Genomic DNA, 25875 nt, shown 5'->3' on the forward strand with positions numbered 1-25875 from the left:
TGCATGTTTATTATCACTTTTCTCAGCAAGTCCTGGGATAAATTAAGCCCTGAATGGTGTCCAGGCAGGTCGGAGGCGGAGGCAGTTGGGGACATGGTGTGATTGATGTGGGCCAGGGGAGGCAGTGGGGGCCCATGGCAATGGAGGGGTGATGCAGAACCAGGAAAGCAGTGGGGTTGAGGAATGATAGGGAGGGGGGCATGAATGAGGGGCCGAGAGAGGAGGGTTGGTGGTGAGCTGCGCGGCTGGAGCTGGGGGGGTTGGCGCCTGTTGCCATGTACCTGGGGGTCAGTGCCCCTGACCAGAGTCCAGAGCTGGGGGCAGGAGCTGCATGGCTGGGGAGGAGGTCAGTGCCCGTGTCCAGATCAGGAGCTGCATGGCTGAGGCAAGGAGTTGGAGCCCAGGGCCAGTGCCTGCCCCCATGCAGCCAGAACCTGGAGCTGGATGCTGAAGCCCAGGGCCTCATGGATGGATCCGGGGGTCAGCACGCACTGCTGCGCACCCAGGGATTGGCACCCACCCGGGGCCAGCGCCTGATGCCAGGGGCAAGAGATCAGGGACAGTGTCCGCTGTCGCATGCTCGGAGCCAGGGATTGGCACCCAGGGCCAGCGTCCGCTGCCACGTGCTGGGGGGGTCGGTGCCTTGGACCAGCGGCTGCCGCTGGGTTCAGGGGTTGGTGCCTGAGGCTAGTGGCTGCCACCAGGGTCAGTACCCACAGCCAGCAGCTTCTACCAGGGTCGGGGACCAGCTTCTACCAGCAGCTTCTACCAGGGTCGGGGACCAGCGCCACATGGCTAGAGACAGGGATGGAGCCTGAACTGAAACCCTATGGCCGAAGGCCAGGGTCACATGGTCAGAGTGGGGGTCAGCACCCAAAACCCTGCAGCCAGAACTGGGTGTTGGTGCCGCAGCCCTGGTCCGTGCAACCAGGCTTCCTAAGTCCCGCTGCTGGAGCTCGCTTCCGCACCACAGCTTGTGCAGTACTGAGTATTCATTTATGCTTTGGTATTGGTCCACCTATTCAAGAACAAAATAGAGTCTATTTCTGTTCTTTATTTTTGCTGGTTTATTTTTAAATTGAAATAAAAGCCTGGGGGCCGGATTGTTGTTTCCACTCAAGTCACTTTGTTCCTCTGGCAGAGGAGACATGTTGGCAGAGGAAGAGGGCAACAAAGGGTGTGGCAGAGCATCTCTTTGCTACGCCAGTTCTCCATTGGTGTATGATCCCTATAGGAAATGCATACCAATGACATAAATCACAGCTGCCCATGAGAGCTCTTCTTAAATACTCGGACCAGAGCTGGTATAAACAGGCCTGCAGCATCAGGGACACACCCCCTTTCCCTTTTCCCTCTCCCTCCCATGCTCTCTCTGTCTCTGTCTCTCTCTCTCTCTCTCTCTCTCAAGCAGAGTACAGATTGGACAAAGGGGAAAATCTGGTCCATAGTAATTCCTTTATTTATACCTTTAATGTAGGCATAGGAGATACATAGAGTAAATGAGCTAAATTCTCTGCTCATATAAAGTGATCAACTTAAACCAGCAGAGAATTTTCCCCAGTATTTTTATTCTGTCTGAATGGTCAGTGCTATTTGTCCCCTTACCTTGATCTTTCCAGATTAATTCATCTGCATTCTAATTCTACTGTATTCTGAAATGGAAGTCTGGTATTAATATTGTACTGAGTTGTAATCCAAATATCACATGCATATGCACCAATAACCTTGGCACTTTCTATATGTTTATGCTAACAGTTCAATACTAACATTGCTCTTTTAATCTAATATTTCAAAATATTTAAGATTATAAGAGGGGGGGTTATCTCAGTTAGCATACTTGAACAAAGATGGGAGAAACTGAGAGGATATTCTCTGCGATGCAATTAATTGTTAGGCACTTTCCTAAAGCATTTCAGAGCTCTGGTACAATTCAAGGATTCATCTGTCTTATTTAAAGAATGAGAATCTGTGCCTTGGAAGAGCATTAGAACCATGGGATAAATTGTGACATGGCAAAATCCTTTTTTCTTACAGGATTTGCTAAGTGAAATCAAATGTAGTCTTTTGTCTCTGCCACTAAACAGATAAACTCTGAAATATAAACCCATTTCCCATTATATTGCAGCTGTCAAAATAGCTTGATCATATCTACAATTGTGGATCCATATAAATATAATTCTGAAATGTCTGCTTTGCCTAAGGTCAGGGCCCAGAGCTCAGTGATATCTCCCAGGTTTCATTTTGCCCCCATTTTACATTTACAGGTTCACAATTGCTGATAGGTAGGTGGCAAAAGAATTGTAGGGTTTTCTATATCCCAATGGGAGTATTAGAGTTTATAGTATCTCATGGCCTCAAGGTGCTATTTACAAATAGTGCATAGCTCAAGGAAAGAGAGCAAACAAAGAGCGAGAAAGAAGTCACCTGGGAGGGAGAAATCTATAAGTGGATGTAGTTCAGTGGGTGAGAAGCAGTAAGACAATCACTTGGGATACGCAGTGGGCATAGGGTGGGAAGGAAAGGATGCCCAGTAGTGAGATGCTCACAAGTCCACAAAAAAATCCACTATACATGTGACACACAAATGCACACATCCCTATCTCTGTGACATGGGCAGCAGGCAACAAATAAGCACATTTTGACGAGAGTTGGAGGAGCAGGCTACATTCCTTTGTAACTTGTAATCTCCACCAAAATCTGAATAATTCTTAACAAGGTGTTTTTTTGTTTGTTTTTTTTAAATGAGGGAAAGTACCTCATTTTCAGCCTTTGTTTGGGAAGATTCACCTTATTTCAATTTCATACAATACCTGATGGAGATCTACAATATCCAAGTATTCTCAGCACTTGGTTACATTATATTAGTATCCTTTCTTAGTTTTTTTCTCTGTCAAAACATTTATATGTCTTGTAAATGTTATATAGGGCAGTAGGGGTGGTAAGCTATAAGACATTCTAAAAAATATTGTTGGGTATTTATATGGTTCTGAGTGGGATTAGTATTTTTAAATTCTTAACAATAATCAGAAACATATTAAGAATTCAGAGATCCCAGACTCTCTACCCTGCTTCCCCGCAAAATGTTAATGTTAATCTTAATGGAATTAAGGTTGGAAGCACATGTCAATGACTTTAGGGTAAAAAAAAAACTTCTGGGATTATTTTGTTATGAGAAAACAAAGTTCACTGTTAAATTTAAATCTAAACATATGAAAGTCCATAATATGGAAATCCACAGTTTGAAAGCATGAAGATTGAATACTTCTGTTTGGAGTTTGGTTTTTTTGTAGTTTATGTTTTGTTTAGTTTTTGTTTTTTTGCAGTTGAAATTGTAGTTTCAAAAGCCCTCGTTATGATAATAAAAAATATTGCTTCATCAGTCTCTTCACCAAACAGTGTACAGCCCTTTCGTGGCATATCCTAAGTGGTCGTCTGCAGGTCTTTTGGTGTGCCCAAGGATTGGAGACATAAGAAGTGAAGCATGGCTGTAGCAGTTGCCATCACATGGGAGGCTATATCCGCTGCACCGATGGCTGCCTGAAGAGACGTCTTCACAACCAGATGACCTTTTGGGGATAGTGATATTGAACTGCCCTCTATATCTCTTGCAGTTTACTTGAGAATTATGAAATTGAGTCCCAATTAATAAATTTATATTTTGCAAGAAGTGCCTCATAATTAGATATCCTCATTTGGAGACTAACCATGGAATAGGTTTTTCTGGCAAACAAGTCAGTCATTTGTGATCTTTGTCTTTAAGGGTAGACTTTGGTGGGACCTAATTAGACCTCTCATTTGCTGTTGTAACTACGAAGGAACCTGGCACAGGATGCATAAAGGATTGTCAGAGCCCTGTACCAGAAACTGACTTTTCCTGTCAGTTGTTTTTGGAGATAGGTGGAATTGGAGTCTGCCATAATATTTTCTGCAGGATCAAGAAGCATTTCATTAATAGGAAGCATGACTCTTCCAAGGACTGCTGTCTTCAGTAAGTCAAGCAATTTGTTCAGTGTGTCCTGGAACACTTCTGCATGTATTCCCAGTATAGAAGTTCTCTCCTCAGCCATTTCTAGAATGTTTTAAAGACCTCTGGATTGCGGAAAGATGTTTCTGAAGCTACCTTTCATCAGGAGATGAGGAGGCAATAAGTGTACCGAGACTTGATATGTCTTCTACCACCTCTTCTGATAGGAGAAGTGTAGTTTACTATAGAGAAGTGGGATCAGGCAGTGTGTTTTTGGCAACTGATGGAGGAATTGGGGAGGGAGATCTAGGCATTGATCTTGTCACTGAAGCCAGCATAATATCCAGTTGAATACCCCATGGATTCCAGTATGGCCAGAGTGGGTTTACATATCATGATTCTGGCCTCATAGGTGGGTCCTCTTGTGAGTAATTATATAGTAATTATAAAAGTCTCTATGGAGACAAAAAACTGGTTCTGTGGAGACATGGGGAGCTCCACCTTTTGACACAGTGGTAAGAAAGAACAGAGGGAGCCTGGGTGGCTCCACCCTTTATCCCTTTGCCTGTCAGCATTAAGACCTGCATAGTGCACACGCCGCCCCTGTTACTTCTACCAAAAGTCTCCGACCTGAGTGAAATGGACATCCACACACCTAATATGGAATGTATATGTGCACAAAAGCTTGAAGAACCATTCTTCCTTCTTCAAATGACTGTCCACACTGATTCCGCTCTTGGGCTTTGTCTACACTGCTGCACGTACCCATGTCCTAGATCAGGGGTTCTCAGACTTTTTACCCTGAGACCCACCTGTGCAGCTGCAACAGGCACTGCGGCCAACTATTAACACTTATTGAGGAAAATTATTATTTTAATTATTTCATACTGTGACAGGGTCAGGCCAGATGGCTACAGGAGAGTGTTAGAAGGCAGATATATTAGTCCCAGATTAAGCAGGTCCATTTTCCCTGGGTAAAGTAACAGGGGACGTTCCAGAACAAGAAGGGACTTGCTGGAACAAATTCATGCAGGCAGGCTAATTAGGACACCTGGAGCCAATTAAGAAGCTGCTAGAATCAATTGGGGCATCCTGGCTAATCAGGGCAACTGAGTTTAAAAAGGACCTCCCTTCAGTTTGTGGTGTGTGTGCATAAGGAGCTGGGAGTGGGAGGATGTGCTGCTGGAGGACTGAGGAGTACAAGCATTATCAGACACCAGGAGGAAGATCCTGTGGTGAGGATAAAGAAGGTGTTGGGAGGAGGCCATGGGGAAGTAGCCCAGGGAGTTGTAGCTGTCACACAGCTGTTCCAGGAGGCTCTCTAGACAGCTACAGTCCACAGGGCCCTGGGCTGGAACCCGGAGTAGAGGGCGGGTCTGGGTTCCCCCCAAACCTTCCAACTCCTGATCAGATACAGGAGGAGCTGACCTGGACTGTGGGTTCCACCAGAGGGGAAGTCTCTGGGCTGTTCCCCGACCCACATGGTGGATCAGCAGAGACTGTGGGGATTGTTCTTCTTCCTTTTTCCCATGCTGGCCAGTGATGAGGTTAGCTGAGTGAATGGCAGGTTTGAGCTATTAGCAAAAGTGGCCAAACTGAGGGCTGCCGTGAATCTCTGAGGCAAGCAAATCCACCAATAAGCGCAGGACCCACCAAGGAGGGACTTTGTTACAATACTTAAACTATAACACTGTAAAGAAACAATGTATGTTTCCTTTTCATTTTAATGTGAACAACTGTAATGATAGAAATCTCAAGCAATATACTCTCAAAGCAATGCTTCAAAATCTTTGAAACCAAACAGTTTTAGTAAAACTACACTTTTAAAAAATGTTGAGAGCAAAATGTGGTATTCAAACTGGAAAAACACAATGTATAATTGTACAATGTATACTAATGAATAATAACACAACAATGTTAACATTATGAAACACATTGTGTTATCTATTGATTTTAGAACAAGATAGTTGTCCAACTTTGAACACCATATTTTGTTTTCAACTTTTTTAGTGTAAAATCTGAATTTCTGTGCTGTGTAAGTAAAGACCCAAACCTACCCTCTGCTAATTAAAAATAATCAAATATAAATAACATAAAGTAAGAGTTATTATAATACACTAAGGCAATGGGTACTCATCCGATCCAGTAAAAGAGAATCCAAACTTCAAGTATGTGACATCATATTTTCTTACTGCTTTCTTTATTTTTTTGGCTGGCTCATTTCGTGTAGCTCTAGATGGTCCGGGACTTTCATTATCTTCACCACTATTGCACCCTTCTCGTTTTAAAAAAAAAAAATTGATCCATGTCAGATTGAAATACTGTTAGCTGTTTGTTTATAGTTGTAAATGGTGGATTATATATACCATTGCTAGTTTACCTTGCAGTGAAATGCACCGTTATACTTGTGAGAATTAAACTTGACATACTTCAGCTTGTTTTTTTTAAAATAAATAAATAAAGTTCTCTATATTCTGTCCAACATATACAGCTCAAATCATTACATTTTTTATAGCTTTTACTTAGATTACACGATTCACGTGAAGTTAAAGATTTACTAAGAGCTTGACTGGAGAATACAGTCCACAGTTTGGGAACTCTGACTTAGAGTCTGCGGATGCAGAGGCGAGCCAGGCATGCCCATCCCAAGAGCCCACATTTGCTGTGCTGATCATGGGTAGAACCTGTATACCTCCACCCACACTGGTGTTCCATCTGCATCTGCTTTGTGCTACAATTTCTGGGGTAGAATCCCAGTATTCTTTGTGTCAGACCAACTGGAACCACTCTATGAACTGCTTTGTGGTGTGTTGTAGGTCGTACATACCTCTCTTTTCTGCTGTTGGCAGGTATTAGAAGACAACTATACCCACAATAGGTTGTCCAGCTTTAAAGAAAGAAAAGTCATGCTGTAACATAGCCCTGTAGTAGCTTTCTATGGATTTCTAGCAGAGAGAGGTAGTCAGCTCCCAGAGGACCATAGCAACCCACTTCTAGCAAGGCATCCCTCAATCAAGTCCTCTGGCACCAAGCTCCTCACACAGCTCCACGAAGGTGTGTTTCCTCATGCAGAAGTTCTGGAGTCACTGCTGGCCTTCCCATGTCTGCAGGATCTTGTAATCCCATCACACTATGCTAGTTCTCCTGCTATTTTGAAGAATCATTGCAAGCATGGGGCTAATGTATACCAAGAATGGAATCAGTGTGGACAATCACTCGAAGAACTACCTTAATTATTTCCCCAAAGTTTGGATTCTCTGAAGTTACCTTGGCAATACTCTGAGGGAAGAGTGAGTCCTACTTCTTCCTTCTGCCATTAACTTTTCCAAAATAACCTCTGTGTAGTTGAATTTATACCCACATTAAGATGCAAATTGCTGGACCAACTGAAGCCAGGCAGGAATAGATTTATCAAGATGAGTCTCCAGTATTAGCAACATTTTGTATTGCTTATAGTTAAATGTAAATCCCTGAATTTACTGAACATATTGCAATTGCTAGGGTTTAAAATTATATATGTTTAACAATAGACATATTGGACACCTTTGCCTCTTGGTAGTTGAAATTGATCAGACTGGAATCATTAACCCATAACCAATGAAGGGTGACTACAGTGGTTGCACTTAAAAATGTTGTTACTTATAGTCATTTGCAAATTGATTCTCATGGAAATTGCACTTATTGCTCTTTTGGTGCCCCTACTGTTACAAGACTTTTCATGATGACAGGATAGGTTGTCCCATAACAGTTCAAAGATCTATTATTTAGCAGGATTCCACCCCTTTAGGAAGATTCTTTACTCCACTGGCTTCTATCATCTGGGATCACTTTGAAATAAAAGAGGGAGATGAAGATAAGGGTGTAAACACGTAAGGGGTTTATTAAGGGATGAGTTACAAAAGTAGGGAGGGGAAGCAAGGTAAACAGAATAAAATAGCTCTGTGGTTTATCCCCACAATGGGCCTAAAGCCCATAAACACCCTTTACAAAACTACGGGCATAAACACAACAGGAATCAACATTACTATCCAAAGGACAGGAACCCAGGTTGTATGGCACGCTGTTTAAGGGTTGCTTCTCTATCTCTCCAGATCCAGACCTTCTACCATGGTACCTGGTGGAGTGGAACCACAGGAAAAACTCAGATCCTCTGAGAAGCTGGAGTTGAACCAGGTAAAATACAGATGACGGTGATCTTCTGCTTTCCTCGGCCTCAATAGTCCTCTTGCCTCTCACAGATCACGCAAACCAAACCAACACAAGCTTCCCTAGGGCAGACAGCACTAAGGGGAGAGTGACTTCCCCTTAAATAGACTGGTTATCTCTGGGCAGATCAGCCTGAGTTCAGGTGATCCTTTCCCCCTTTGAGGGTTACCAGGTAAATTAAGCCCACGGGGCAACCAATTAGAAAAATCATACTATGGAAAGGGCACCAAACTAATTGGAGAAGAAGGAGACAAACATGGAGGGCAAACAGCAAAGTAAAAACAAATATGGCTCAATGCCCTCAACAGTTCCCTCCTTGACAATAGGATATACTTAGGAATCCATATTGTCACCTTAAATTTGCATTAAATCCAAGGTAGGTGTTTCATCCTGGGGTGAATAGCAACCTTTTAAAGCTTACATTTGAACCAATTTACTATAATAATAATAATTAATAATGAGAACAAAAGTGAGACCCTGTAAAATTAGCAATTATTATTTAGCAATTATAGCAAAATTATAAATTGATGTAATAAAATATGATATGCATTGGATAATTCAGCTGGACTAGCACACAAAGTCTCCCACCAATGATTAAACTGGGAAGCTTTCAGAACCCTATCCAATATCTACTCTATTTGGTTAGTTGCGTGGTGGACCGCTAGCATTATTTCTTTACCACCTTTTTTCCAGCTCCCCTAGCTTAGCAACCAGATCTGGATGCTGAACCATCTGCTTACGGGCAGAGATGTTAACTCCTAAGTGAATGGGGTCCACATGACAATGCAATGCATATGCAAGTTTTACATTCTGCACTGTTAACTTTTCAGATACAAAATTTATGTTGCATCCAGATATAGATTAAAACAAGGCAGAAGCATAAATGAATAACCTTATATAAGAAGTTAACAGTGAATTCTGACCACATACTACTTATACATAGACAATTATTATCTATGACAATTCATTGAAACTGGTTACCCGGTCTGGAGCGTAGGGAGTAATGGCATTTACCTTTACTGGCGTTCAGGCAGATGTGCATACCTGAATAGAGTGCTACATTACAAATATAGCCATTATTTATCTCCCAGATACATGAGCCTAGATTTGGATCAAAATATTGGTTATTTATTTCCATCACCCAACTAGGTATATCCTTAGGTGTCATGATTGTATGATTTATGTTTAAGCCTAGAGGTATCAGAGGATAAACCCAAGTTGTGGTAGCATTGATGATGGTCATAATATAAGCAACTACTCTAGTAGAGTACATTTCAAAGCTCAGTAGCTTCCACCATGAATGGTGTTCCCATTCAAAGGGAGACACCTCCCTACTCATCATACCTTTTATTTCCCCTTGATATCCGGCCATGATGATACCGGTGGATATGCGCTGTATCCAGGTTTGGGCTTGGGCACATGTGATGGCTCATGATGCACAGGTCTGCAGTTTCCCCACGGAGTCCACTATTTGGACCAGGACCTTCTCTTGAATTGAATACCACGAGGACATGAGTGCTGTGGTTCTGTATGTTAGTTCTCTGATTTTATTAAGTGAAGAGACCAAGGGCTGGTTGAGTGTTGAGAAGTCATACCCTATATTACTAATTTTCTTTGCAAGGTTACCGGCATTGGCTAGATTGGCCAAAGCTAAGCCAGTACCCACACCTCCAAGTACCTTGGCCACTAGATCTCTTTTGAATTTTAGGCCTGTAGGAGCAACAGTGCTAAGCCAAGCATGCCTGTAAAGGAGCAGACTCAACCCTGCAGCTCCTCCTGCTGGTCGTCCTTGGGAATTAGCTCTTTTCCAGCCTGGAGAGCCCTCTGCAGGCTGGTGATCTGCACAGCTCTGGCCCCTGTGTCTCTAACAGACCCCGGTGCCCCTTTCTCTGGGGTTCTGCCCCTGGCAGTACCCCCACACTGTGACTCTGGGTCTCCCCTTCCTGGGGAACCCCCAACCCACTATCCCCACCTTGCCTCAGTCTGGGCTACTGCCAGTCATCACAAAGTGCCCGCTTCCTGGGGCAGACTGCAGTGTAAAGGCCACTCATCATAGGCAAGGGGGTTCAGACCTGTTGCCTTCCTCTGCCTCCCAGTACCTCTATGGGCCTTGGACCAGGCCCTGCAGCCTGGGAAGTTGGCAGCCTGGAGCGCCCCCGCTCAGCCTGCTCCTTCCTCAGCACTGCACCACCCTCAGTTGTCTGTCTGTCTGTCAGGCCCTGCTCTCTCCCAGCCTGGAGAGAGATTCCTTGGGCCCCTGGCTGACAGCCTTTTATACAGGCCAGCTCAGGCCTGATTGGGGCGTGGCATAGCTACAGCTAATTCCCTCTCCAGGGCAGTTTTTAACTCCTTCTATTTTAGGAGCAATGCCTAACCACTACAATTCCAAACCATAAATTGAGATTTTATATATGGGGCACATTTGGATTTCACGCTGCAAATGGGGTTTGCGCTACTAATACCCTTTTGATAGAATAACTTGGATTAATAATGACCAGGCTTTTGAGGTCTTTCTTAAGCACAACAGATCCTAAGGAATTTTTATATAGGGAGCACCAAGATTGCCATCTTTTGTTTCATGCCAGAGTCATTTACATTTACAGATATATTAAGTTGGCCACAACAGCTAGCCACAAAATTAATGGAACTTGCATCACAAAAATTGTTAACACTGAAGGAGACATTACAATATGGTTTGTTATCACTACTGCAGCTTAACCATGTTGCATATTCCTTAGAATCAGTATGTAATCTAACAGGAAGGGATGCCACATAAGATTGAACATTAGCAAAGATGTCAATTTGAATAGCTTCCATCCTTATGTGACGTTTTAGGTTAGACCTAATACATATACACTTTAAGGCACTTTTTGTTATAAGCCCTCCAGCGCAATTGTTAAAATGGTTACTATGGAGCTTCCATCTGCAGCTGTTTTGGGGTTTTACTACACGCAGGAAGGTGTCTGACTGTGAATCTGTGAAAGGACCGGTAGCCAGAGAGCTTGTGCTACCTAATACTTCCTTCACTAATATTACACAATTGGCTCCATTCTTATAAGTGAAGATCATGATTGGTCCACCATCCACAAATACTGAAAGACTTTGAAATAACTGTCCAGGGTTTGAATGTCTACCTGAATAGGCAATCATTGAATGTCTACCCGTAACAATCGAGAGAAGACAAACCGGTCGTTACCATGGGATCTCAACTGTTGACCTCTTTCCACTCCTTAAGCTGGGTGGAGTGAAAGGATTTGAGGCTTTTCTTTCCCTTCTTTCCATATATTTCCACCTGGTATGTGGTAGGGCTGGCCTTATTTACAATGGGGACAGGACCTACCCATTTAGGGCTAAGGGAGTGATTTTTTTCTGAGAAAAACCTGTACAAAACTCAGTCTCCCACATCCCACTCAGTTACTTTTAAGGTGTTACCCTATCACTTGCCCATTTGCCTAGCATTTAACTTAAGTTGCATGGCTACTTCCTTCTGAGCATTGCTGATGCTTAAGGAACTTTTCTATATATTGGTCCATCTGAACCCTGGGTTGGTATTCATCAGGGGGAATGCCTCCTAACCACCATTTCTCAGGGGTTCTCATAGCTCTTCCAGTGCGAACCTTGCGTGGTGTGTATCTGTGGGATGCAAGGGTAGTTTGTATCACCATCAGAACAAATGGCAATTGCTTATACCAGTTTTTATCATTGGTGGATATGATTTTTCACAATGCAGTCTTCAAGGTGCGCTTGCTCTGTTCCACCAACCCGGAGCTTTGTGGGTGGCCCACTGTGTTGAACTTTTGTTTGATTTGCAGGGCTTGGCACAGACACCGGAACACTTCTCCCACAAAGTAGGGTCCTTGGTCAGAATCAACTACCTCTGGCAAACCGAATCGAGAGAAGGTTTGCTCCAGCAATGTTTTGGCTTTAGTAGCAGCAGTGTTATTTCTGACTGGATAGTCTTCGATCCATTTCAAGAATGACTTGAATGCCACGAGGTAGTGTCAGTTACTGGCTCCAGTACAGGACAGGAGACCTATAAAATCTATTTGGAGATGGTACCAGGGTCCCCCTATCATTTGATGGAACATTGGGCCTTTACCAGTTCTTCTATCTGGATTGTTCTCTGCACATGGACTATAGTTCCATATATATTTGTCTATGGTATCTTTTTGTTAGGCCACCAATCCACTGTCAATATTCAACTGAGAGTCTTGTTGGTACCAAAATGTACTTGCTGATGCGCCAGAGTAATTAGCTCTTTTCTAAGAAAGGTTGGAATGATGAGAACTGTGAATCTTTTTTAGTTGCCATAATCAATCCGCTGCTGTGATTAGATATCAGAGAGCCATGATGCTCAGACTTCTTTAATAAATCCCTAATTTCTGGGTCTTGTTGTTGCAGCTCTACAAGCTCTAGCTGGATGTTCACATCTGGACCTTACAAATTATATCACTGGATTTATTCCCACAGGCTTTCAGGTCCCAACAGGGCAACTTCTTTTGCAAGCATATCCACCTTGTTGTTCCGAATAGAAATTTCTTCTTGGTTCTTTCTTTGTGCACAGACTTTAAATAGGTACATGCTTACAGTTCTTTTCTCTGCCAAACGCCACGCATGTACTCAGTATTTGGCGTGTGAGATGGGCTTACTGTACGCTGACATCATCTGAAGGCTTAACCAAATAGGCATCCAATTAATGAATGCTTGACTCACCCAATCCAAGTCAGAGCAGATTAATAAATCTGTATCCAAATCCGCCTTATATAAGGTGGCTAACCCAGCAACAACTTCTGACGCTTGAGCAGAGCTTTTTGTTACAGTCTCTTGGAGTATTCTTCCAGTTCTTATTTGGAGAGTGGCATACCCTTCCCGTGGAATGCCTTCTTGGTAGTGGCAGCTCCCATCTACCACCCAGATGTCTCTCTTGACTTCTTTAGCAGCTTCATAGGAGGTCTCTGACAAGAAAGGTGACTCGCTCTCATTTGTGTCTTCTGATGGAAGAGGATACTCATGGTCTTCTCTGGATGTACACAGGGCATATGGAATTATGGATAAGGACTGAGCTTTCTCCACTTGGACATCTTTATTGAGCAGGCTGATTTCAGTTTGCCAGCCATGGGTTTGAGACCTTTCCTTCATTTATGCTTCCAGACAGAACATACCTGACTGGGGTGTGTATTGTTCTCAGGACGTTCACATGGAGTGTACCCTTTTTGCACCTCACTCAAGGTTTAGAGCTGAAGGCGACTGGTCTAAGTCCTGTGCCACTGTCCTGCATTAGGACTGCACTGAGTTCATTCTTTGTTGTTAGTTTGCTGTCTGTGGGTATGCAAGTGCTGATGCTTGCATAAGGGCTTGCTTTAATTTACAAAATGTCCTTTTTTCTACATCAGTCCAAGTCCATTCTGTTCTTTTCTTCAGCATATTAAAAGAGGGGTTGTGCTAATTTAGAATAACCCTCTATAAAGTCACAGGAGAACCCCGTCAGCCTGAGAAATGAATGTAGCGCAGTTATGTCCGGGGGACCAGGTAACTTGCTGATCAGCTCAATCCTGCCAGCATCTGGACAACAGCCTTGAATGCCTAGCTCCATTCCTAAGTAGGTTACCTCTTGCTGGAGCATCTGCGCCTTGGTGGGACTAATTAGGAATCCCTTCTCTTGGATCTTTTTCAGGATGACCTCTAAGATTTCCAGATTCAGATACAGATGACAGTGATCTTCTGCTTTCCTCAGCCTCAATGGTCCTCTTGCCTCTCGCAGACTGTGCAAACCAAACAAAAATGGACTGCCTCTAGGGCGGACAGCACTAAGGGGAGGGTGATTTGCCCTTAAATAGACTGGCTAACTCTGAGCAAAAAACAAATATGGCTAAACACCCTCAACACTACTGCCAAACTGATATACCCTATTTCATTCTAATTTAAGTCACTGGGAATCCCTATGTGAGTAAGCGTTTGCAGGAATCTGGGTTTATACTCTACAATCTCTCTTTCTGATTAACTCATCCTCTTTCAGCTAATGTATTTTGCACATTTGGTAAACTCCTAATCATTTTTCTTTGTTTCCTTTCCTTGCTTTCAATTTTATAGTAGATAAAGATATTCAATCCCAAAATATTCCAATTCCATATCAGAAGGATACTCTTTCCAGGTTTCAAAGTGAAAAATCATCTATTGTAATTCCATTTTTGAATTGAATTCTGAGCAATCAGTCTCCATTTTTTCTGGATTGCTTTTGGTTCAGGGCTTGATTTGTAAGTGAATTGCAGCATGGTACATAATTAGCACTGGATCAATACTAGAAGAAATTAATTTCTGTAATGCAGAATAAGAAAAAAAAAACAGTCTTTGATTCAGAGTCTCCTTTTCAAATGGATTTACTAATGTTTCACAGTCAGAGGTTAAGATTTTTTATGACGCACTATAAAATCGGTTGAAAATTGATGATTGGAGGTTTGGTGTTGGTCAAAAGGTAGGTAAAAATCACTCTCAGTGAGAATGGATATTTAGCATTTATTATAGGGTTAGACAAAATAGAGAAGATGACAGTCATCTTTGACTGGAGGTTAGACATTGAATAATAATAATTTAATCTCATCTAATTTTACTTTGACCTCTACCCATCAGTTATTTTCATTTTCCAACTGGTAATCCAAAGAATTTAGCCAATGTTGATTGAAACAATAATCAACCCACTATCTGTCACTCCCTCTAATTAATGGACAAATTATCTCTGAAATCCAACCCTTTGAGAATGTTAGGTTCTTTAAGTAAGCTCATCTTGAAACATTTATTTTAATTTGACTGTTTTATTTTGATCTCTAACATTACTAAAACTGGGAGACTTTCCAGCAATAACTTGTCCAGTCAAGGTCAGCCTTTCTTCAGTAATTTGTACCACCTGTGCGTCAGCTGCTTATAGCTTTCCAAATCTTCTCAACCCAGAAACTTGTACCAGTGCCATTGCTTGGACCACACTAGCCCTTACCTCATACAAGGTTTGATGGTCTGGAAGAAGAGAGGTTGTCCCTCATGGTACCAGAAGTTAGGAGCCCTGCCACCTGTCCACACCTTATTTTGGGGGTGACCTTCCTTAATGCTGATTCCAATTCCAGTTTATCAAGGAACCAGGTCCTATTTTGAACAAGTCCCCATTCTAAATCACCTGCCAATTGTGACAATATAATCATCTTCCTCTCTTTGTTATGGCAGTCACAAAAGGCAAGATTTACAAAGCAATGTTTTTTGCAGTCACTAAAGTAGCACTTGAGCATACTTAAGCACCTTAAAAGACGAAGTTACTTACCTGGTGCAGTAACGATGGCTTTTTGTAACGTATGTCCCTATGGGTGCTCCACTGTTGGTGTGTCTGTGCCCTGCACCTCTGATCAGAGATCTTTGGTAGCAGTGTCTATTCGGCCTGCATATGCACTCTTCCTACCTCGTGTTCTGCCTCGAGGCTAATTAGCGCTGTGCAGGTGAACCACCCTCAGTTCCATCTGTACCGCAGATTCACTATAGAGAATTCTGAAGCAGTGGAGAGGAGGGTGGGTTCTGGAGCACCCCTAGGGCCACACATCTCGACAAACCATCGTTATTGCACAAGGTGAGTAAATTCTTATTCTTCTTCTCCTTTGAATCGTGCCCCTATGGGTGCTCTACTGTAGGTGATTCCCAAGCAGTATCCCCAGTGGAGGACTGGGGCTTTGGAGTTGAGTCTGTTATGGATGATGAGACAGTGGAGCAAAGATGGCATGAGAAGCAGAGTCTCTAGCAATTGCCCAGTGTTCTGCAAAATTATGAGCAGACACCCAGGTTGCTGCCCCACAGATTTCTGGAATAGGAATGTCTTTAATGAATGGGACAAAAGTGGAAACCAACCTTATGGAATATGTAAGGATTCCAGGTGGAGGTACCAAATTATGTGCATGATAGCTGTAGTTAATACAGTTTGAGACCGATTTAGAGTGTCCCTGAGCTGATATCTCTGTGCCTTTTGATCTTTCTGCAATTGACAGGAGATATCCTAAATGTCCTCATCCTGTCCAAATAGAAGGCCAGTGCTCTCCTTATATCAACCATATCTAGTATAGCCTCCCTGTTCTCACGGTGAGGCTTTGGGTAAAATGTGCGAAGATGAATGAGTTGGTTCATGTGAAAAGATGAAGTCACCTTGGAAATGAATTCTGGATTTGGCCTGAGAGTGACCATGTCTTTAAAGAAAATTGTGAATGGGGAGTACCAAGGTGATCACTACTAAGAACACTGACTTCATTGATAGATGAGCAAGAGAACACATTGCTGTAGATTCAAAAGGTGGTTTAATTAGACTCCTTAGATCTAGATTCAGGTCCCATGTTGGTGTGGGGTATCTGGGTTAGGGGAATAGGTTGCCTATGCCTTTGAGGAATCTCTTTGTTGTTGGGTTGGTGAAGACTGAGTAGCACTGTATCTGCTGGCGGAAGGCCGTTATGGCCACAAGATGTACTTTGAGTGAGCTGAGGGATAGCCTCTATGCTTTGGAATCATGAAGGAACCAAGCTTTGAGCCAAAGGATCTGTAGGTTGGGATGGAGAGTTTGTCTGTCATTCTATGAGAAGAGGTTAGGAGTAATATGAAGAGGGATTGGTGGACACCTTGCTAGCTGCGTCAGGTATTGGTACCACACCTGTCTCAGCCAGGTGAGAGCAATCAGTGTAACTCTTGTTTTTCCCCCCTCTTTGTTTTTATCAGGACCTTCAGCATCAGAGGGAATGGGGGAAATGCATACAGAAGGACCCTGTTGCATGGGAGAAGGAAAGCATCCCCTAATGAGCATTTTGCCAGGCTGGCTCTGGAGCCATAGAGAGGGCATTTCTTGTTCAGGAAAGTGGCAAATAAGTATATTGTTGGGGTTTATCAGTGATCAAATATATGGTGGAGTACTGCTGGGTCCACTTCCCATTTGTGTTCATGTGAGAACATGTGGCTGAGACTGTCTGCTGTTATATTCTGTACTCCCAATAGGTAGGCAACTGGTATGAGAGCATTATGGCGAATGCACCAAATTTCAGAGATTTTCTGTCCTTAGGGAGGATGACCTGGCGCCCCCTTGACAATTTATGTAAAACATGCAGACTATGTTGTCTGTCACGACTCTTGTGTGGGCGTCCTTGATCAGTGGAAGAAAGTGAGCACAAGCATTTTTGACTGCTCTTAGTTCCAAGAGGTTTATGTGCATAGATGGCTCTGTGGGGGACAATTTACCCTGAACTTTGTGATTGCTGAGATGGGCTCCCCAGCCTCTTAAGGATGCATCTGTTGTTAGAAGCCGCTTTTGGAGGGACTGGGGAGAGATTGTGTGAAAGAGTCCCCTGCATAGACGTTCTTAGGGTCTTTCCACCATTCCAGAGAATGTTTGCCCCTGGAGGGCAGCAACAAGGGTTTGCCTAGTGTCTTTTTTCAGTAGCTAGGCAGACCTGAGCCATGCCTGTGGGCACCTCATGTGTATTCAGGCTTGAGATATCACAAACATGAATGCCACCATATGAGCAAGAAGCTGAAGGCAATGTTTGGCTGATGTTTGTGGCTGGTTTCAATTGTCTATGAGAGTGGTCAGAGTGTGAAACCTGTGTTATGGAAGGAATGCCCTCTCTTGTATTGAGTCAAGATTGGCCCCTATGAAGTCCAACCAATTTTTGCAATTATTGCATTCCATTGGAGTCAGGGTCGATTTTTGGACACTGATTTGTAAACCCAAATGTGGGAAGACAACTGTAGTCCTTTGGGTGTCCCAGAGAGCATCTTTGAAGCTGTGGGCTCTGAAATGTCATCCAAGTAAGGGTAAATCATGATTCCCAGGTTACATAGGTGAGCTGCTACTACGGAGAGGACTTTAGAGAATACTATGGGTGCAGATGAGAGGACGAAGGGAAGTACCCTTTATTGGTAATGGTCCTGACTGAAGGTAAACCTGAAGAATTGTTTGTGGGATGGCTGGACAGATATATGGAAGTAGGCATCCTGAAGGTCGAGGGCTCAGAACCAATCTCCGTGCTCTAGAGATGGGATAATAGCCGTTAGTGTGACCATCTTGAATTTTTGTGCCTTCACAAATGTGTTCAGTGCTCTTAGATCTAGTATGAGTTTTCACCCTCCTTTTTTCTTGGGAATCAGGAGATTCAAGAGTAAAAGCCTTTGCCTCTGAGATGTACAGGAGCGGGTTCTATGGCTCCCAGGCATAGCAGGTAAACTATTTCCTGTCTTAACAGTTTCTCATGAGAAGGGTCCCTGTGTTACGCAAAACAGAGCCAAGGTACCCCCAGAATATTGTATCTATTGCCCCCTCCTGGGTTTACCAGAGGTTCCCTTCAAGGTAGTCTACTAACCTATTAACTGGTTTCTGCAGGGTGAAAGGCGGCTCGCCCTAGAGGAATTACCTGGGTTTACCAGAGGTTCCCTTTCAGAAAAACTCACTAGAATATCTTAGACCAGTTATCCTTGAGATGACATGAATACAGTCTTCCTGTATAATTGATTGACACACAGGCAGTACTTTTCCAAGACAAAGTATCTTTTATTACAGTAGCACACTGATGATCCCAGGCTACCAGGAACGCATGTTCAGTTGGGTATAGACCATGATCTCCAACTCTTTTTCAGTCACCACTTCCTAGGATATAGCGTCACCCATCCTACATGTATGGCCAACATTCTTTGTACCTAGATTATGACTTTACATATGGCCATATCAAGGCCTTGTGTACACTGGGGGCAGTGTACAGAGTGTGTGTAACTATACACCACAGTGAAAAGCAAGCTTTGTCCGTGCTGCAGAGTCTAGCTACACTTGGCAGTGAAAGGTTCAGGCAGTGGGGCAAGGCTCTGCCTGCGGGGAGCTGCTGGAGCCTTTTCTCACTGTCCTCCTCCCCCCCGCCAAAGCATTTCCCCACTGCTGGAATCTTTCACTGAGGTGGGAAAGATTCCAGCAGCTCCCTGCTTTTACTGCATGAAGTAAAGTCTTTGGCAGGAGGAAGCCAGAAGGGAAAGGCTCCAGCAGCAGGGAGCCAGCGAGACATGCACTGCTAAAAATAGCAGAGTAGATGTGGGAGGCACGTCTTGGCCGTGTAGAGAACTGTGTATTTACGCTAAAGTTCTGGTGTGTTTTGACTAGCCTAAGCAGTGCCTCACCATCTACACTGCATGCCAGGATGGCCATGCAGTGGATGTACTCTACATGCTGCCTTAAGTGTAGACATAGCCTAAAATGCATATTGTTTGCTTGTGTCCTCCTTATTAAGCTATCCAGATCAGTCAATATCAGTGACCTGCCCTCTTCATGATTTACCACACTCCCAATTTGTGTGTCATCTGCAAATGTTATCAGTAATGATTGTATTTGTATATATTATTTACATTGGTTATATAATCTTCAAAATATAGGTCTATTTGCTTTTGTAGGTGTATCAATCAATGATATTGGTACTTGGCTTTTGGTTTCAGCTATCTAAGTACTTGGATGCCTCCCCTGCCACCACTGAAGTATTTGAGCACCTCCCAAGTGCTAGTGAATTTATTTCTCACAAGATCCTGGTTAGGTGGGGAAGTATTACTATTCCTATTTTACAAATGAGAAACTGAGGCCTAAAGACGTTAAGTGGCTTACACAAAGTCACACAGGAAGTCTATTACAGAATCGGGCACTATTGAACCATTATCTCCTGAGTCCCAACTCCAGAGCCTTAGCCACAAGTCTGTTCTTCCTCATCTTTGTATGCATCTTTCTTTACTTTTCCAGTTTTCTTAGAGATATCAGGAATGCATTGTTAGAGTAAATGTCTGTGTCCTTCATAAGGAGTTATTCACAGAATTTATCACAAGTCTTATCAGAAACAATAAAATTAATTCCCCACTGTTAAAATATTTATTTTGTGGGTTTCATGCCTATAGTAAAATGATGTAAAACGTTTGATATTTGACATTTATAATAGTGTTACTTTTGTAAATAACTAACTCAGTTTATTGTAACTGCCATTTTAACAGATGATAAATTGATATATATTGAAATAATTGACAAACTATTGACGGTGAATTGAGTCTTTGATTGGTCAAATGAAAGTGTGTTCTTATATTTGTCTATCTTTTCAATAAGTCTTTTAGAATCTAAAGACTCTCAATGGACCCTGATATTGGCAGACATTTCATGTGTGTAAAAACAGATCGGACAAAGGATTAGGGTATATTTAAGAAATTTAGATCATCTCTGAGACAGAGTGAGTATGAGGCTATTGCTTTGAAACTATTTAAGAGCTTTACATAGCTAGCATCTAGCAATAATCATGATACAATGGAGATCATTCTTGTTCATACTCTAATAAAACTTGTTCATTTACTTAAACAGTATGCACAATCTAAGGGCTTGTCTACGCTACCACTTAAGTCAATGTAACTTCCACCACTCAGGGGCGTGATAAAGCCACCCATCTGAGCGACACCATTTACATTGACTTGCCACCCACCGACATAGCTTCCGCCTCTTGCTGAGATGGGGCAATTATGTCGACGGGAGAGCGCTCTGCTGTCAGCATAGTGCATCTTCCCCAGGCGGGCCACAGCAGTGCAGTGGCGCAGCTGCGCTGATGTAGATTAGCTTTATGGTTATTTTATGGTATCCCTACAGAACATATTTTCCATCCTTATTAAATACAAACCATTTCAGTAGTCTGCTTTATTTCCTTTAGGCAGCAACTAACTTTAGCTCAAAAGTCGCATATTTCACATTTCATTTCATTTTTATAAACATATAGAAAGAGAAGTTTATAAAAGAAACTTATTTGCAAACTTACTATAGCAGATGTTAGCGTACTCCTCCGAAAGCATTGTAATAGTGGTTTGTAGATCTAGTGGTAGGACTTCTAAGTATTACTTTTAAATGTATTTATCCTAAATGTTGTTAAGAAAAAAAGAAAAACACATAGACCCCAAATGTGCAATGCTTAATGATGTGCTTAACTTGAAGCACATGAGTCATCTCATTCATTTCAATTGGGATAACTCATGCTTAAAGTTAAGCACATATTTAAGTGTTTGCAGTATCAGGGTATAAAGGTATCAAACAAATGTATACACATATGCTACTGGATGGTGTAATAACTCTACAACCCAATCTAATTCCATAACAATCACAACAAAGTATTGCAAAGAACCCCAAAACAGATAAAAAGTGACACAAAACAGGACAAACTTCCGTGTGAGTGGACAGTCATCACTGACACAGTGGTTGAACTTTAAAACTTTCATCCATTTTGAAAGACTGTAACGGTCTGAGAAAGACCCTCTTAAAATGAAATTAATTAATTTAATTAATAAAATTAAAATGAAAAATATGAGACTACCTCTAATATGTCTGCAATGGAAGAACAATTTTAAGTACAATAATTATATATGCAATTGTGAATCATGTTCCAAGATGGAGATCAAGCTCTACTTTTACCAAAAGAAGCTTCATATCAATGAATCTTAATCTTAATCTCAGTAAATAATTTAAAGAGTCAATTAATTAATAGCGGTAATCCCATAACAGTGTAGAAGTTCTCCTATCCTGCTTTATGTAATTAATGCTACTAGTATCATCATGTGTTAATCTTGGTCTGAGATCTTCAACAGAGTGAGTTCCCTCGTAAGTAGTCCCATTTTGAATATAGGATGTAAGTCTGTCATTTAGTACTGAATTAATATCTCTAGATGGGAATGCACTTCTCCATTTTTATTGATTCTGTATATCTGGATTTATTTAATTATACCATTGCAATATGATTCATAAGGGGAGCTCTTTCAGCTAAAGGGTACATACTAATAAGTATATAATAATCCAGTGTTCCCTAATCTAAATCATTGAAGTTCTATCCAGGAGTATGATGGTTATAGCTAACTATGGTAAACTCTATTCTGAATTAATAAATAATATTTTAAAGTCTTTTTCTATGTGTTTTTCCCCTGTTATTTTAAAAAGAATTTATTTTGAGTTTTTTCTTGTTGTTTGTTGCTCTTTTTTAAAAACTGAAACTTTTGGTTCTCAGCTTCCAGCTGTCTTAGCAGTCCTGTTTCCATGGAAATACACATCAGACCTTTCAAAATAAGTGAGGAAAATACGTGAAAAGAAAGTATTTTAAAATTGTTATCTTATTTTGTTCATTTCCATAGGTAAGGGATGCTGGAAATGGCTTTAGAATCTGGGGAAGTAAAACAAGAGTTTTGAAAGTTACCTAATACAAACATTCACTTGCAAGGAGACAAACAACAAATATTACTGGGTTGTGCAAGGAACCTGGGGCGGTGTGTGGCGGGGGGGGGGTTGTGAGGTCAGACTCCTTCTTCCAACTTTATGGCATAATATTGGGCATGTAACAACAGCTCTTGCTCCTTGACTTCTCTGGCATTGGGATTTTTGGCCACTTGATCCATATAGCCCTGCTGTCTCATGTCCATAGGAGCAGGAGTGGACTAGCCACTGGTGGCCAGCAGCCAAGAGTGAGAACTCTCCCTTGAAAATTTCAGTTGCATGCTCCAAGTACCAGTTTCCAAAATCACTTAGAGCAGTGGTTCCCAAACTTGTTCTGCCGCTTGTGCAGGGAAAGCCCCTGTCGGGCTGGGCCGGTTTGTTTACCTGCCGTGTCCACAGGTTTGGCTGATCACAGCTCCCAGTGTCCGCTGTTCACTGCTCCAGGCCAATGGGAGCTGCTGGAAGCGGCGCAGGCCGAGGGACGTACTGGCCGCCGCTTCCAGCAGCTCCCATTGGCCTGGAGCAGCAAACTGCCAATGGGAGCCGCGATCGGCCAAACCTGCGGACGTGGCAGGTAAACAAACTGGCCTGGACCGCCAGGGGCTTTCCCTGCACAAACGACTGAAGAAGTTCTGTACTGGTGCAAACCGGTATAAGAGATCATAAGTGAGGCATCCACAGTAGACTGTCAACCCCCAACCTTCTCTGAAATATCCCCAGATTTGTTCTCCACTCCCAGACAGTGTAGAAAGATGAAAAGGGAAAGAAGGGCAGCTAAGGCCTTGGGAACCCGAATACTGGCCCAAAGCCAGAGGGTCGCTCTCGTAGGTAGGCAGACACGAGCAGCTGAAAAGGAGGCCACCCAGGAGGGAAAAGCACCCGAGTCTGACTCACACCCTAATGCCTCTGAACCAAGGGCATTAGGCAACAGAGCCCCAGGAGAGGAAATTTTGGACGGGACCAGGCTGAAGACCCAAGGTACGACAACATTAGGAAGGAGGGGACCGAAATAGATGGGGTCCCTGTGGAAGGGAAAACCCAGGGACCAGGACCCTACTTCATAATGAAGAAGAATCTCTTATACCAGGTTGCACTAGTACAGGGGCAGAAGGTACAGCAGATCCTAGTACCTCAAAAACACCGGAATGCTGTATTAAGTCTGGCCCATAGTCATCCTTTTGGGGGGCATTTGGGGGTAGAGAAGACCCTGGCACAGGTCCTGCGATGATTCTTCTGGCCCGGAGTATATGAAGAAGTGCGGAGGTACTGTGCGTCCTGCCTGGAGTGTCAGCTGCACAGTCCCCATCCCCACTTGAGGGCACCTTTAATACCCCTTCCCATCATAGAGGTCCCCTTCGAGTGAATAGCCATGGATCTAGTGGGACTCCTAGAGAAGACAGCCCGGGGCCACCAATATATACTTGTCATTCTGGATTATGCTACTCGCTACCCAGAAGCCGTCCCCCTGCGGAACACGGCCTCTAAAACGATAGCTAAAGAGTTGGTGGGGATCTTTGCCCGAGTGGGGCTACCAAAGGAGATATTAACAAACCAAGGTACCCCATTTATGTCGAAGCTAATGAAGGACCTCTGTACACTGCTCCATATACATACCCTGAGAACTTCAGTCTATCATCCACAGACCAATGAGCCAATAGACCAATAGAAAGGTTTAACCGAACCTTCAAGGCAATGATAAGGAAAGTGGTAAGTCGAGATGGGAAGGATTGGGACACCCTACTACCCTACCTTATGTTTGCAATCTGGGAGGTACCTCAGGCCTCAACTGGGTTTTCCCCCTTTGAATTATTATACGGACGCCACCCATCTAGTGGCATACTAGATATTGCAAAAGAAATCTGGGAAGAGGAACTCAATGAGGGGAGAATTGACCATAATTGACCATGTGTTGCAGATGCCCGGGTCACCCCTATTGTATGGGAACATTTGGAAAAGGAGCAGGAGGCACAGTGAACCAATTACAATTGCCAGGCAAAAGTCCGACAGTTCCAACCAGGGGATCGGGTGATGGTGTTGGTACCCACAGCAGAAAGCAAGCTTTTGGCCCAATGGCAGGGGCCCTATGAGGTGGTTGAACCCGTGGGGGAAGTAACCTACAAGGTGCGGCAGCCAGGACACCAGAAACAAGAACAAATTTATTACATTAACCTCTCAAAGCCTTGGCACCAACGAGAGGCACGTGTAGTGGCTCAAGAGACCCCGATCCAGGGAAATAATATGCAGGAGCAGATCAGGATATCCACTGATCTGACACCAAACCAGAAGAAGGAGGTAGCTGAGATGATCAACCGATACCAGGACGTGTTTTCAACCAAACCAGGCTGGACCACCGAAGCATATCACCACATTATCACAGACCCTGGGGCAAAGGTAACTTTAAGGCCCAATTGGGTCCCAGCAGCAAAAAGGGAGGAGATCAAGGCAGAGGTAAAAAAGATGTTGGAGCTGGGAGTCATCGAAGAGTCCCACAGTCAGTGGTTGTCATAAATATAAAAGGAAGGGTAAACACCTTTAAAATCCCTCCTGGCCAGAGGAAAAACCCTTTCACCTGTAAAGGGTTAAGAAGCTAGGATAACCTCACTGGCACCTGACCAAAATGAACAATCAGAAGACAAGATATTTTCAAAGCTGGAGGGGGTGAGAAACAAAGCCTCTCTCGGTCTGTGTGTTGTTTTGCCAGGAACAGAAAAGGAATGGAGTCTTAGAACTTAGTAAGTAATCTAGCTAGATATGCGTTAGATTCTGTTTTCTTTAAATGGCTGAGAAAATAAGCTGTGCTGAATGGAATGGATATTCCTGTTTTTATGTCTTTTTGTAACTTAAGGTTTTGCCTAGAGGGATTCTCTATGTTTTGAATCTGATTACCCTGTAAGATATTTACCATCCTGATTTTACAGAGGTGATTCTTTTACTTTTTTCTTCAATTAAAATTCTTCTTTTAAGAACCTGATTGCTTTTTCATTGTTCTTAAGATCCAAGGGTTTGGGTCTGTGTTCACCTATGCAAATTGGTGAGGATTTTTATCAAGCCTTCCCCAGGAAAGGGTTGTAGGGTTTGGGAGGATTTGGGGGGGAAAGACGTTTCCAAGCAGTCTCTTTCCCTGTTATATATTTGTTAGACGCTTGGTGGTGGCAGCAATAAATTCCAAGGGCAAAAGGTAAAATAGTTTGTACCTTGGGGAAGTTTTAACCTAAGCTGGTAAAAATAAGCTTAGGGAGTTTTCATTCAGGTCCCCACATCTGTACCCTAGAGTTCAGAGTGGGGAAGCAACCTTGAGAGTGGTCAAGCCCGATTGTGTTGGTGCCCAAACCCGATGGCACCACTAAGTTTTGTAATGACTTTCGCCGGCTGAATGAGATATCCAAATTTGATGCATACCCAAAACACCTTATTGGTGAGTTAGTTGACCGCCTGGGCAATGCCC

The sequence above is a fragment of the Natator depressus genome, chromosome 2 (genome assembly GCF_965152275.1).
Source record: "Natator depressus isolate rNatDep1 chromosome 2, rNatDep2.hap1, whole genome shotgun sequence".
NCBI lineage: Eukaryota > Metazoa > Chordata > Testudines > Cheloniidae > Natator > Natator depressus.